This window comes from Eptatretus burgeri, chromosome 4 (genome assembly GCF_056783735.1).
Source record: "Eptatretus burgeri isolate ZD-2024b chromosome 4, Ebu_testis_v1, whole genome shotgun sequence".
Lineage (NCBI taxonomy): Eukaryota > Metazoa > Chordata > Myxini > Myxiniformes > Myxinidae > Eptatretus > Eptatretus burgeri.
The window spans coordinates 4605710-4620777 of NC_140964.1; the positions used below are offsets into that span (position 1 = coordinate 4605710).

At 39.4% G+C, this 15068-nt stretch overlaps 1 protein-coding gene and 1 pseudogene across 3 annotated transcripts in view; one reads left to right on the forward strand and one right to left on the reverse strand.

Moving 5' to 3' along the window:
* Nucleotides 1-3033, reverse strand: part of LOC147027372 (uncharacterized) — a 3445-nt pseudogene extending 412 nt beyond the window's left edge. The window contains exons 1-5 of the transcript XR_015057017.1: nt 2389-3033; nt 1952-2195; nt 1912-1921; nt 1279-1806; nt 1-216 (exon numbers count right to left, since the gene is read on the reverse strand). The exon at nt 1-216 is cut by the window's left edge and continues 412 nt beyond it. The product of XR_015057017.1 is annotated as an uncharacterized LOC147027372 (transcript). The remainder of the gene's footprint in view (nt 217-1278; nt 1807-1911; nt 1922-1951; nt 2196-2388) is intronic.
* LOC147027370 (sodium channel protein type 3 subunit alpha-like) overlaps nt 1-15068 on the forward strand; it is a 126918-nt gene that overhangs the window by 83933 nt on the left and 27917 nt on the right. The window lies entirely within an intron of this gene.

A 15068-nucleotide genomic window follows, 5' to 3' on the forward strand; every position in this document is an offset into this window, starting at 1 on the left:
TTGTCTACATGTACATTGTACACATCTTTATGTCGTTAGCACCTCTTCATAAACAACATTGCTGAGGAAACGGCACTTATAAATAATAAAAATTGTCTACATGTACATTGTACACACCTTTATCTCGTTAGCACCTCTTCATAAACAACATGGCTGAGGAAACGGTACTTCTTCTTTGTTTCCTCGTCCAGGGCAAGAATGAGGAGGCTGCTGGATCTGCCAACGTTTTGATAAATTATTAGTTTTAATGGCCAATTATTCAATTAGCGCCAACGTAATTTGCCTTTTCGCAAGGAAAAACACAAAGAGAAGAGAAGAGAGAGAAAAAAACGTTCGTGCAAAAAAAAAAAAAAAAATTACTTCCTGGTTCGGAGCATACCAGCTCACTCTTATGTTACCGAAATTTATGCACCGTCTAATATGAAAACGATCATAACTTGGGGCATTGTGTTTATCTATAAATGCACATAAGAAATCGAGAAATTATTAGAATATACGAAGTCATCATTATCCGGAACTCCGTACGTTGTAACCCGTAATGGGGAACGCGGCTGAGGTTCCCTTCCCCCATTGGCCACACAGCAACGTGTCTTGTCATTGGTTGGTAAATAAATGGCCATAACTTGGGAAGCACTTGTCCGATTAATATCAAACGTTGAAAAGGCACATCCCCAGGTCCCCAGCAATATATCTGGCAAGTTTCAATTGTATCAGACCAGTGGTTGTCGAGAAACAGCGGTCACACACACACACACACACACACACACACACACACACACACACACACACACACACACACACACACACACACACACACACACACACACACACACACACACACACACACACACACACACACACACACACACACACACACACACACACACACACACACACACACACACACACACACACACACACACACACACACACACATTGTTGGAATTATAGATAGATGTGCATGTTTATTCATTTGCCAAAAGCTTCAAAACAGGTTTTAACGGTCACAGTCGGTTTGTGTTTGCATTTCAATATCTAGTTTAGGTTTGAATCCCAGTCACGTGCAATCTAACTAAAACTACTGTCATGTTGCTGGGTCACCAAGGGGTGCTGCAGTGCAGAGTCCACCGTCTCGTTTGGTCAAATTGAGCAGGACAGGGGGTTGCAGTTTTGGAATATATTTTCTCTATCAATCCCATTTAATAGTATTTATCAAAGATCAAACCAACAAAGATGTTTTATTCTGGGTTTAAGACATTAAGCAAAACTCCAACTTACCGTTAGACAATAGCAGGGACTCCAAAAAGTTTCATGGAAACTTTGCTGGGGCTGGCCCCCGAACTGCTGGGGTAGTTCCTGGACAGACGGACAGACGATCGGTCATGCTTTATAATACAGAACCAAGTCAATTCAAAATATATGTATACAACCACACACTTTACATGAGATACATAATTAACTGTTTTTTATTAATTATTAAAATCCATAATACAGTAAAACAAACAAGATGTCTGTCCCAGTTATTGCAGCTCGTTGCTGCTCGACACAATAACAGAACCTGGCAGGAGCCGATTAGCAGGCAGCAGTGACACTTCAAATTCAACTTTCATTTTCTCTAAGTACAGTATTTCTTTCTCCATCGCAATCCTCTCCTTCGCCATCCACAACTTCTCCATCTCCACCATGAGCTTTTCCCTTTCCAGTGCAAGTTTTTCTTTCTCCTCCGCCAACTTTTCCTTCTGAGCTTCAAGGACACGCCATTGAAGGGCTCGCACATTTTCCTGCGACGAGTTTCACCACTTTGGCCTGGATGATACCAACAACAACAACAACAACAACAAAAAAAACATTATTCCATTGGTGCATTGAGTATTATTCCATCGACAGTACCTTGTGGTTTATACTTCTTACCTTACATCACCTGGCCTTTGTGTTATTTTCCACATCTTACCAGAGGTGCTGTTGTGGGTCATGTTATCGTGGTTATGTTCTGCAATCACTTCAGACACTGGTGGCTCAACCTCCCCCGCTGCTGATGGGGATGTCGGCACAGGAGTTGCTGCTCGTAGTGGGAAAGTGGAAACCTCCTCCTCAAATACTGGGGTCTCTACCCCTTCGTGTGTCCCCATGAAATTAGGGGCCTCCGTGAACAGTTTGACAATCCTCTCCTGTTCTCTCTGCTTCACGCTGCTGAGCTGATAACTGAAACGTTGAAAGACAGAACTAAACGTAGGGTACCTCACAAGCAACTGATCCCTACTTAGGCACAGTATGCTGTGCCTCGGCCTACTGTGGGTATATACTTCACATTCATCTCTCCATGGGGTGTGTGGAGATTTCCGAGGTAATGTCACTGAAACAGATATTTCATTGTATTTTATGGGTCACCCAACTTTTTCTTCCTGTTTGACTGGAGGTACCGCCATTTTTCCCTCACTTTTTCCACCGAGCGAGAGTTGCCTCCGACGCTGTTGACGGCAGCTGTGATTGACAACCACCCCTTCCTCTTCACATCATTTATTGGGGTGTTTGAACAATTTATCATTTATGTTGGGGTTAAATATATAATCCGAGTTTCTGAAAATCCGAAAACTGTTCGAAAACAATTCTTGACTTGCGTCGCCGTTTCACAAGGGCAGTCATGGTAAAAACAAGGACAAATGTGTCCAAGAGCAGCGTCCTAAAGGTTTTGTCGGCTAAAAAAAATAAAAACAACAACTTCCGATATTTCGTCACGTGCCTTGATTAAGCCAATAGCGAGACCCGTCATAGTGTATTTACATATTTATGAAATATAGTGTATTTACGAAATAAATAATGTATTTACGAAATTACAATACATTAAATGGAATAATCTTTAAATAGTAACGTGAACTTTTCGAAACTTTAAAGCAAATGTCCGAATATATTTTAAAGTTCATGATAGACGCTCTCTCAAAAGGCACCCTCAATGCGAGGATGTCTACAGGTGTTTAGTATTTAAGGAGATCCGGATCCTGTATATAAAAGAGCCGAGTCCTAATATAAAGGTTTTGTTTTCACAACAAGAAGAACAAGAAGAACAATGCCGAGCTCTCTTAGAGCAGCGTTTGCTATGTGAGACGCTGCTAAAAATTACCTATACGAGGTAGTCATCTTGTTGGTCTACCGACTATTTGGGTAGAAATTTTTGAACACTATACATTATGTTTCATCAATTGACATACGTCATCACGCCAGCAGATTGGCGTGTGGTGTGAACTGGTAGTAAACAACGATATTCATTGCTGATCACTGCAATATAATGCAGCATCTATCGGCACACGCTGTATGATGGTACGGCAAGTACGAGCCCACGTTTGCGTGCTCTTCTGTCGCCAGACAGATCACACATATGGATTCTTTTGCAAGTGGACGAGACAGTGCAATGCAAAGCCTGGTGTTGGCTTAGCAGTTAGGGTGGGTGACTTGTGATTCTAGGGTTCTGAGTTTATGCCCAGTTGGCTGTTGAATTAATACCAGGTGGGGTTGACTCAGCCTGCCATCCTTCTGAGGTTGGCAAAATGAGTACCAGTGTACCGGTAATAGGGACACTGCATCAGCCGTTTAGCTGTGTCCCGAACCAATGATGCAACCAGCAGCCATAAGGCTGCACTTGAGAGAGAGAGAGAGAGTGCAATGCATTGTGGGCCATTGGCATCTATATCAATCAAAAGTTTATCCACACCTTATCCAGGGATAGCTATCCAACTGTAGTTAATCCTTTGGATAGTTATCCTTTGGATAAGAATTTTAACCTCAGGATAGCTCTTTTCCAGTGGTTAAGTTATCTGGGCTTTGAGCAACCAGGCCAAGGTCGAAACTCATGGAAGAGTGAGGAGACAGAGAGCAAAAGATAACAGACTGACAGTGTGGTCAGAATTGTTGATGACACAACAAAAAAGGTGTGAATTCAATATCTATAACAATGCAAAAATAAAAATATTTATATATATTATTACTACAAAGGTATATTAATACTACAACAAAGGTATATTCATGATTAATACGACTACAAAGGTATATTAAAAATTAACAAAGGTATATTAATTCTACTACAAAGATACCTGTAACCATTAAAATGTTTGTATTTCTTAAACTATCAGATCGTGTTCAGATAACCTTTTCAACACCTCTCAGGTGTATGACAGTGAAAATGTAATTTCCACAGAACAGACCCCAAACTGATGAAGTTATTGTAATGACCATGCATTCTGACTCCATGGGCTGGGGTGTATGTGCCTTCGTATGACCATTTGCTTTGACCTTTGGGCCAAAGTGCATGTGTATTAGTTTGACAACCTTTGATAACTGTGCCCTTTAGTCTTAGGGTTGAAGTACCCGTCCAAGTACATGCATTGGGGTGCGATTTTAAATGTTTTTTTTCAAACCTTTTTACCTCCGTCACCAAATGTGTCTGTGGATCCCAGTAGAGTGGACTCCATTGGGATCCTTTCTCTAGGTGTGGGGATTGATTCCTTTCCCCAGGGCTGACAATCCTGCCAAAAAAGGCTTCCAGAGCTGTATCGGCTGACGACTGCAATAGTCAGTGCGTGGTTCATTTTTACGGACACACAAATGAACATACGAACATTACCCGAAGTGAAGCATTCGTTGCTGACAATAGCGATGCTATGTCATTAATCTTGTAATCGTAACTTCATTAAGAAATAAATAATGTGAACAATTAAGTAATTTATTGACATATTAGTGTCTGTTGTCTGTAGCTTGACCTCTTGTTGTCTGAACATTTGCTTCTTGCTACAGGAAACCCAAGTTCAAATCCTATCTACAGTACCATATCTGATTAACAAATGTCTACTAATGTCCTTCCCTTTCATATAGAAGATACATTGATGTCTACCAATGTCTTTTACCTGCATGAAAGAATCCAGGGTGTTTTATAGCCCAACACTTCCCAAGAGATCAGATGTAATTTGAATTTGAGCATCAATTTATGGTAAACATCAAACCAGTGCTATTTAGGATATGTGATATGCTTCCTGCCAACTAACAGGGGTCACAATGGTAGGACTGCATTTCCATAAACATTAAACATGTTATTAAAGGGTCATTTCACTTTGGTCCTGAAAGTGTGTATTAATGCATTTTTCATTCCTCGAGTATAATATGCATCATGCAGGAAATGGCCTCTAAGTGCTACAATGAGTCAATGCCTGTAATCTTTGTTAATAGAGTCTTCGTTTGCTTACCTACTTACTGTGTTTTCCTCACCATCTCGGTGGATTAAAATGCACGGCAGGAGAGTTCCGGTTCATGCTGTTAGCATCACATTGATTTGTCAATCGTTGGTACATATTATAAACAATTAAATAAGTTACTTTTGTACAACCAATTCAGATTGCAAAGTTTACTTACAATGATGCTTGTGAGAGTAAACTCAGGAAATTGATTAAATAAAATTTAAACCCACTGATTTACTTGCAATACCGAAGGTGAGATTTAACCTGATGACACTTTTTCGACCAGTTAATGGATTTAATGGATAATGTGTAGTTTCTCAAGCAGCATTATATGAGTTTATTCTGCATCATCCTGGCTCATTTGCATTCTTAAATTCCTCTCTCCAGTACCTTGTGAAACCAAGAGAACCATAACTAGCTTCAACAGCTTCCTTTAATGGAGACCATGCACTTATGGCTGAAAAGTACAACCAAAATGAATCGCTAAGTGAAGGAATCAATCTCTGATTGATTGCCTGGAAATGGACCTGTAAAATACAATCAAACTAAAAGTGTTAAGTGTGGGCAGTCTTGAACATTTGTGCTTTAATTGAGCTGCACTTATTCGCAAAGCATATTGCTTTTAAACTTAACAACTTTTCAACTTGCAGCTTTAAAACTTAAAACTAAAACAGCTATCAAACTAAACAACCATTAAACATAACAGCTTTTAAACTTAACAACCATTGAAATTAACAACTTTTAAACTTAACAAGATATAACCTTAAAAACAAAACTTGACTTTTCAAATTGACAATTTTTAAACATGACAGCTTTTTAACTCGCAGTTTGAAAAGTAAAGGTTATTCAATTTATATTTTGAACTTGGCAAACACTAAACTTAACATAAATTAAATTTAACAGTTTTTGAAATGAACAACTTTTAAACTTAACAACCCTTAAAGTTAACAACTTTTAACTTAAGTTTTAAACTTAACAGCTGTTATGCTTCACAACTCGAACAACTTTTAAATGTAAAGACCCTTAAATTTAACAACTTGGGAACTTAAAGCGGAACCCAAACGCTCAGACCACCTCTAAGCTAATCTATTCCTTGATACCTTGCAAAATAGATATGATGTGTCTTTTTCCGATTTTCGAAATATAAAGTAGGTAAGTTTGAGATTAAGTTTCGAAATCTTCTTATTCTGATTAGCCGTGACGTCACACCTGGAAGAAGACCACCACTGCTGTGTTGTTTTCAGGTTACATCGTGGTATGATTTAACTCAAACAGTGAATGATTTTCGATTTTCCACAAATATGCTGAGTCGTCCTTGGTGGTTGTAGTAATACAAACCAAGATGGTTTCATGCCACACCAATGGCTGAAAGATCCAAGGGTTACCAAAAATTGGATGAGGTTAGTCCAAAATACCAGATCGTGGATCAAGCCGACAAAATGTTCACTTTTGTGCTCGGAACGTGTTACAGAGCACTCTTATGGAACAACACAGATGGCTACATCTTGTGGTTATACGCCATGATTGAGAGAGGATTCAATCCCCATGATTAAGTGGAAGAAACAGCCGTCACTCGAAACTGTAACACCATTTCTACCCAGCTACCACCAGCACATGTACATCGGCGATTTGAGTGGTGAATCAAACACCTGTTGCCATTTCCTGGTAGTGACCACAAGAGCACGTGAAAATAATTATCAACACAAATTTCTACAAATCAAATTAACCACCGTCGATTTATAGTGGAGATAAAGCATGTAAAGTGCCTCAAGAAAGTCGACACCCTCTTTCAAATTTTTCACCTTTTGTTGTCTGATAGTCTGGAATTAAATTGCATTAAAACAGACTTTTTCTACCTTTATTTCCACATCGTAACCCACAACTTCCAAGTGAAAACCAATTCCACAAATTTCAGAAAATTAATTGAAAATACAAAACGAGAATATCTTGGTTGGATAAGTGTCCACCCCCTGAGTTAATACTTGGTGTAAGTACATTTGACAGCAATTACAGCTGTGAGTCTGTTGGGATAGATCTCTACAGACTTTGCACACCGTGATTGGGCAATATTTGCCCATTCTTCTGGACAAAACTGTTCAAGCTCAGTCAATTTGTGTTTGGGGCATTAATAGACAGCAATGTTCAAGTCATGCCACAAATTACCAATGGGATATAGGTCGGGTATTCTGACTGGGCCACTCAAAGACATCTATATTTTTGTTCCTTAGCTACTCCAGTGTAGCTTTGGCTGTGTGCTTTGGGTCATTGTCATGCTGAAAGGTGAACTTCTGTCCAAATTTCCACTTTATTGCAGCAGGTTTTCCTCTCAGATTTTTCTGCATTTTGCTCCATCCATTTTTGCTTCTATCCTGCCAAGTGCCTGAGGTGCTGATGATAAACATCCCCATAACAATTGGCTGTCACCACCATGCTTCACAGTAGGGATGGTGTTCTTTGGCTGATGTGCTGTGTTGCGTTTGTGCCAAATGTAACGTTTTGCATTTAGGTCAAAAAGTTCCATCTTGGTTTCGTCAGACCACAAACTTTTTGCCCCATGGCTTCAGACTCTCCAGTGTTTTTCTGCATACCAGAAATGGGACTCAAGGTGGGATATTTTGAGAATTGGCTTCCTTCCTGCCACCCGATCGAACAGGTTGTCGAGACTTGTGGAGTGCTTTGGATATTGTTGTCATGTGCATACAGTGACCAGTCTTTGACGTAAAGGCATGTAGCTCTTTCAAAGTTTCAAATGGCCTCTTGGTGACCTCACTGATCAGTCAGCTCCTCGCTTGATCATCCAGTTTGGAGTTACGGCCAAAACTAGGCTTGGTCTTGGTGGTACCACACGCTTTCTATTTCTTAATGATTGTCTTGACTGTGCTCCAAGGGATATCAAAGGCCTTTGAAATATTTTTATTCCCATCCGCTGATCTGTACATTTCCACAACTATATCCCAGAGGTCTTTTGAAAGTTCCTTGGTGCTCATGGTTGGGTCTTTGCTGTGAAATGCACTACCCAGCAGAGGAACCCTACAGGAACAGCTGATTTTATTTTGTAATAATCAGAATCAGAACAATTTAACACAGGTGGAGGCCAATTCATTTGGTGTGTGATTTTGAAGGTGATTGGTTAGACCTGAGATAATTTACAATTGCTGTTATAAGGGGGGGGTGGACACTTATCCAACCAAGATATTCAAGGATTGTATTTTAAATTAATTTTCTGAAATTTGTAGAATTTGTTTTTCACTTGGAAGTTGTGGGTTATGATGTGTAAATAAACGTGGAAAAAGTCCCATTTAATGCAATTTAATTACAGGTGAAAAGGTGAAAAAAGGTGAAAATTTTGAAAGGGGTTGTAGACTTTCTCTGGCACTGTATGCATCATCTACTCCTCTGAGAGGATTTTGACCTTGGATGCTAAAACTTTCAAGGTCCCCACCCCTCTACTCCTCGCCCTACAGTGCCCACCACCATCCTACACATCCCCTTCACCATCCCCTCACAACCCCCACAATCAACCATCACCCCCACAACGATCCAGCACACCCCTCCATCACCCCCCCCACAAACACCCATCAACCATCCAACACCACCCGACACACCTGATTCACAACCTTGCATCAACCATCACCCCCACAATACTCACCACCAGCCCACAAACCCCCTCCACCATAATCACTATGATAACCACCACAATCTTCTCACCCCCTCCACAACCCCCATGAATCATCATCACCCCCACAATATCCATCAGCACACACCCTTCTTCCTTCGAGCACCCTCCCCCCTCCACTGGGGAAGGACATCGACACCCTATGGACATGACGGTGGGACATGGAACAGACACAAATGGTGTCTGGGAAAAGTATGAAACGGGACGACCCTGCAACATACAAGACACATGCTCAGCCTGCGATGATGGGACAAAGAATTTGTTGCCCATTTTGTCTGTGGTGCCCGTCAGGTCAGGTCAGATATGGGAGCATGCGCTGGAGAAGCGCGTCACTGCATCCACTTTCCACCGGTACTCCAGGGGCCTCCGTCTGGCCATCCCCCAGGCAGATGCCTGGCCCATCCCCATCTCCTTAAGATGCTGATCAATCTGCTGCAACGACGAGACATGTGGACAGCCCATTGGCCTCCTCCCCTCATGAGGCTCCCTCGTTCAGAGAATATGGTGAGTAGGATCAGCATCAGGAAAACGAGCCACATGTCCATGCAGCCGCAGCCGATGCTGACAGACAATGCAGGTAACAAATCTCATTTGAGTCTCCCTCAGCAACCGCTCATTGGACACAAAGTCTGACCAGCGATAGTCAAAGATTATATCCAAGGAGACCTGGTACTAAAGGAATTAACTCTCCATCTCAGATCCCTGGTCAGACTCCAAGTCTCACATCCGTAGAGCAAGATTTGAAGCACCAAGGACCTGAAGACTCAGACTTTCGTCCTCCTGCACAGGTACTGACAGTGCCACGCCTCATAATCCAGTGAATCTATGACTCCCCAGGCCCGACTCAGACATCTATCAATCTCTGACTCACAGCCAGCAGAGACATGAATATCACTGCCAAGGTAAGTGAATCTCTCCATGACCTCAACATCCTCACCACAAACAAGTACAGTCAAGATTCGCAGCGTCCAAGATGTCATTGAAAGCCTGGATCTTAGTTTTGACCCAGGAAAACCATAATCCCAGTAGCTCTGACTCCTCATTCAGCACCTTGAGGGCCTCCAAAACGATTTCCAGAGTCACCACAAAGTTGACTGAATCATCTGAAAAATCAAGGTCAGAGATCTTGACATTCCCAAAATGGTGCACCGCAGCTTGATCTTTCTGACATTCTTCCCAGAATCCAGTCCAGACAAGTGCTAAAAAGTGTGAGGGCCAGTACACACCCCTGATATGACAAACTCCAGTAACTGGTACTCCAGCGGCCTCCGTCATTTTGTCCGCAGTGTCCGTGCTGTCATGCAATGATGAGTATTTCTGCTTGAGTAACATATAAACCGATTTATCAATCAGTAAAAAAATTCCTCCCCTATAACCTGCTCATTGAAGGGAAAATCAAAAACTACCAAGCTGTAGTGACCATGCGATCAGCGTTGTCAACTTCATGAACACTTCCGCCTTTTTCCTCTGAATCGCTCACACAAGCCTCGAAAGTATTCAGCTGCATAATTCTCCTGAAATCGTTTCAATTATTAATTTTGTCTCCAATAGTTTCTTCAAAATCCCACAGATCAATTACAACATTCTGAGAACCTTCAGAGTTGCTAATGATGGTGGAATCAGTATCGGAATCAAAGCTCGACATGCACTGCTTCACTATGTAAACTGACGATCAGATCACGATGGTTTCCAGATGTGACGTCACTGGCGAAATAAAAAAAAATGTGACGTCACTTTTCAACACTTTGTGATTGGCAAAAAATTCCATTTTTTCATCCCTTCAAATTAGACCATGATTAATGATTCTCAATGGTTTTCAGAAAACAAACTGTGTTTGGGTTCTTCTTTAGCAAATTATACACTCAACTTTTACAACTTTGCAACTTTACAGCTTTAACAACTTTGCAACTTAACAGCCTTTGAACTTAACAATTCTTGAAGATAATAAATTTTAGACTTAACAACTATTGAAATTAACAACTTTTAAACTTACAGCTTTTGAAGATTGAATCCGAGATTACAATTCCCCCTCATAAACATTCCCCGAAAAGAGATGCAAACAACTTGCGATAAAAAAGGATTTAAAGGTAGTATATTTTGTCATTGCATTTTGAGGATCATTTTTATGTCTAACTGTTTATTGAACATTGTCATGAGCACATGACAGATGTCTCAGCTTGCAATATTCCCTCTTGTGTGTATGTGTGTGGATGTACATTATATACATATATATACATATATATACATATATATATATATACATATATATACATATATATATATATATATACATATATATACATATATATATATACATATATATACATATACACGACTGGTGAAAAGTTTTAGAATACCCCCATTTTTCCAGGTTTACTGAAATTTAAGCAGTTTCATGTTTAAATGTGCTCTGAAATTAAAGCAGAGAACAAATAAACAATGGCTGATAAAAAAGAAATCATGGAATTTTTGACCCATCAAAGTAGCCACCTTTTGCAGATATAACAGCCGAACATACTTGTGGCATTCTTTCTGCAATGGAAATCAAATATTGCTCAGAAAGTTCTTCCCAACACTGTTGGGAACAACAACACCACACGTGAAAAAGCTGAATGCCTAAACTCGTTGTTTGCAGCTAAATCTTGTGTCCAAAACCCATCACTTTCTCCACGCACCTTACCCAGTCGCACCCAACTGTCCCTTGACTCTGTGTCCTTTTTTCCTGACAAGGTGGAGAGCTTGCTGTCAAACCTCGACTCAGATTCTGCAACCGGTCCAGACGGCATCAGCCCACGTGTCCTCAAAGCCTGCTCTTCTGCTCTTGTTCACCCTCTCTCTGTTCTATTCACCCTTTCAATTGCTCAAGGTCATCTACCATCTGCTTGGAAATCAGCAAACATCACTGCCCTGCACAAAAAAGGTGCAAAAACAGATCCCTGTAACTACAGACCAATCAACCTTCTCCCAATCATCAGCAAGGTTATGGAATCCATCATCGCTTCAGACATGAAATCCTTCCTCTTCTCCAATGGCTTGATTTCTGTTCATCAATTTGGTTTCAGACCAGGACACTCTACCCTGGATATGCTGCTTCTGCTCTCCCAACAATGGATGGAGGTCCTCAATGCTGGACAGGAAATCCGAGCCGTATCCCTGGTCATATCACGTGCTTTTGACACGGTCTAGCACCCTGCCCAACTCACCAAACTCTCTTCCTATGGTATCCAAGGCCATCTCCACTCATGACTCGCAGACTTCCTCTCCTGTCGCAATCAACGTGTGGCCCTAAATGGAGTTCCTTCATCCCCTCTTCCTGTCCAGGCTGGAGTTCCTTAAGGTAGCGTTCTGGGCCCTGTTCTTTTTCTGGTTTTCATCAATGATCTCTCCGACTCTCTGGAAAATCCTCTATATCTGTTTGCTGATGACTCCACCCTCTGGCGTACCATCGGTCATCCCTCAGACCGGCAAGCAGCAGCTTCTTCGCTCACTGCAGATCTGGATAAAATCACAAACTGGTCCAACACGTGGAACTTGTCTTTCAATCCGGACAAATCTCACACTCTCACTTTGTCTCTTCGAAAGGACCGTTTAGAACCCCCCCCCCCCCCCCGTACACTTTCTCAACTATCCTCTGGAAGAAGTCCTTTCTTTCAAGCTTCTGGGTTTCACTATCTGCCATGACCTTTCCTGGGAAAGCCACATTTCAAACCTCACCTCCAAAGCCAGTCGGCGACTGGGAATCCTCCGTCGTGTAAAGTCCTTCCTCGGCCCACCTGAGCTCCTGACCACTTACAAAGCTTTTGTCTGCAGCCTGATGGAGTACTGCTCTCCCCTCAAGGCTGGTGCTCCTGCCTCCCACCTTTCTCAGCTTCACGCTGTAGAAACCAAGGCATTTCGGATCATTAGCATCTCCCGCAATGAGGCTGAGTCTTTGAACTCAGGATCCCAGGATCATTAACCGCAGGTTGGATTTATTTTTACATCAGGATTTTTTACTCATTAAACCGCACGTTGGTCAGTGGTCTTTCTGTCTTCTACCTCCTCCTCTCCAGCCTCGCCCCCCAGCTCTCTCTGCGATTTGTCCCCACCACATTTCCGCAGGGCGCTCAAGGTCCACCAACAACCCCCTTCTGGTAAAACTACCAAAATCACGAATCACTGCTCACCTTCACTCTTTCATTCCTCTTTTTTCCCACCTTTGGAATAAACTCCCTCACTGTATTCATTCCCATTCTTCCCTCCAGGCCTTCAAAACAGCTGTTCACCACCACCTCTTATCACCCCCCATCCAAATCCTCAATCTTTTCTTCCCCCGATAATCCACCCAAGTCCACCTCCTTCAAATTCCCTGCTTTCCTTCCTGAAAGTCCCTGTAATGTCCATTTTGTATTCCCCATGTTCCCCGTCCCATCTCTCTCCCTTCCACAGATCTCCTAATGTCTCTGTTCTCCACTGTTTTGTCCTTCCCACTCTCTCCCCTCGTCTCATGTCCCCCATGATGTGCGTTGTGTGTTAGCTCTCACACGAGCCTCGACAAGGTATACAAAAAAAACACTGTTGCAGAAATTCCCACAAATGTGTTGCACTTGCAGGTTGCTTTGCTTTCACCCTTCTGTCCAATTCATCCCAAACCATCTCGATGGGGTTTAAGTCGGGAGACTGTGCTGGCCATTCCATGATTTGAAGCCTCCTGTCTTGTTCTTTTTTTCTGAGGTAGTTCTGACATAGCCTGGAGGTATGTTTTGGGTCATTATCTTGCTGCAGGATGAACCCCTGACCAACTAGGTGTAGACCAGAGGGTATTGCATGGCACTGCAAAATTCTGTGGTAGCCCATTTGGTTCAGGGTGCCAGTCACTCTGTGCAAGTTGCCAACTCTGGACCCAGCATATATTATATGAATATATATGTATGTGTATATATATATATATATATATATATATATATATATATATATATATATATATATATATATATATGTATATATATATATATATATATATATATATATATATATATATATATATATATATATATATATATATATATATATATATGTATATATATATATATATATATATATATATATATATATATATATATATATGTATATATATATATATATATATATATATATATATGTATATATATATATATATATATATATATATATATATATATATATATATATATATATATATATATATATATATATATATATATATATATATATATATATATATATATATATATATATATATATATATATATATATATATATATATATATATATATATATATATATATATATATATATATATATATATATATATATATATATATATATATATATATATATATATATATATATATATATATATATATATATATATATATATATATATATATATATATATATATATATATATATATATATATATATATATATATATATATATATATATATATATATATATATATATATATATATATATATATATATATATATATATATATATATATATATATATATATATATATATATATATATATATATATATATATATATATATATATATATATATATATATATATATATATATATATATATATATATATATATATATATATATATATATATATATATATATATATATATATATATATATATATATATATATATATATATATATATATATATATATATATATATATATATATATATATATATATATATATATATATATATATATATATATATATATATATATATATATATATATATATATATATATATATTTTTACACAGAAGCATACATATATTTAGACACACATGCATATATATATATATATATATATATATATATATATATATATATATATATATATATATATATATATATATATATATATATATATATATATATACACACACACATATACATAACCAGGCGTAGTGGCGTGCACCTGTAATCCGGCTACTCGGAGGATCGCTTGAGGACGGGAGCTCTGCTCTGCACTGGGCCACGCTATGAGAGAGTGTCGGGCAGCCCGGAATCATGGCGAAACCCAATCCTTATCCCTGTGTCCTAAGAAGCGACCAGGATTGCGTCAGGAAGGGCATCCGGCATAAAACCTGTGCCAAATCAGTATGCGGATCATAACGGATGA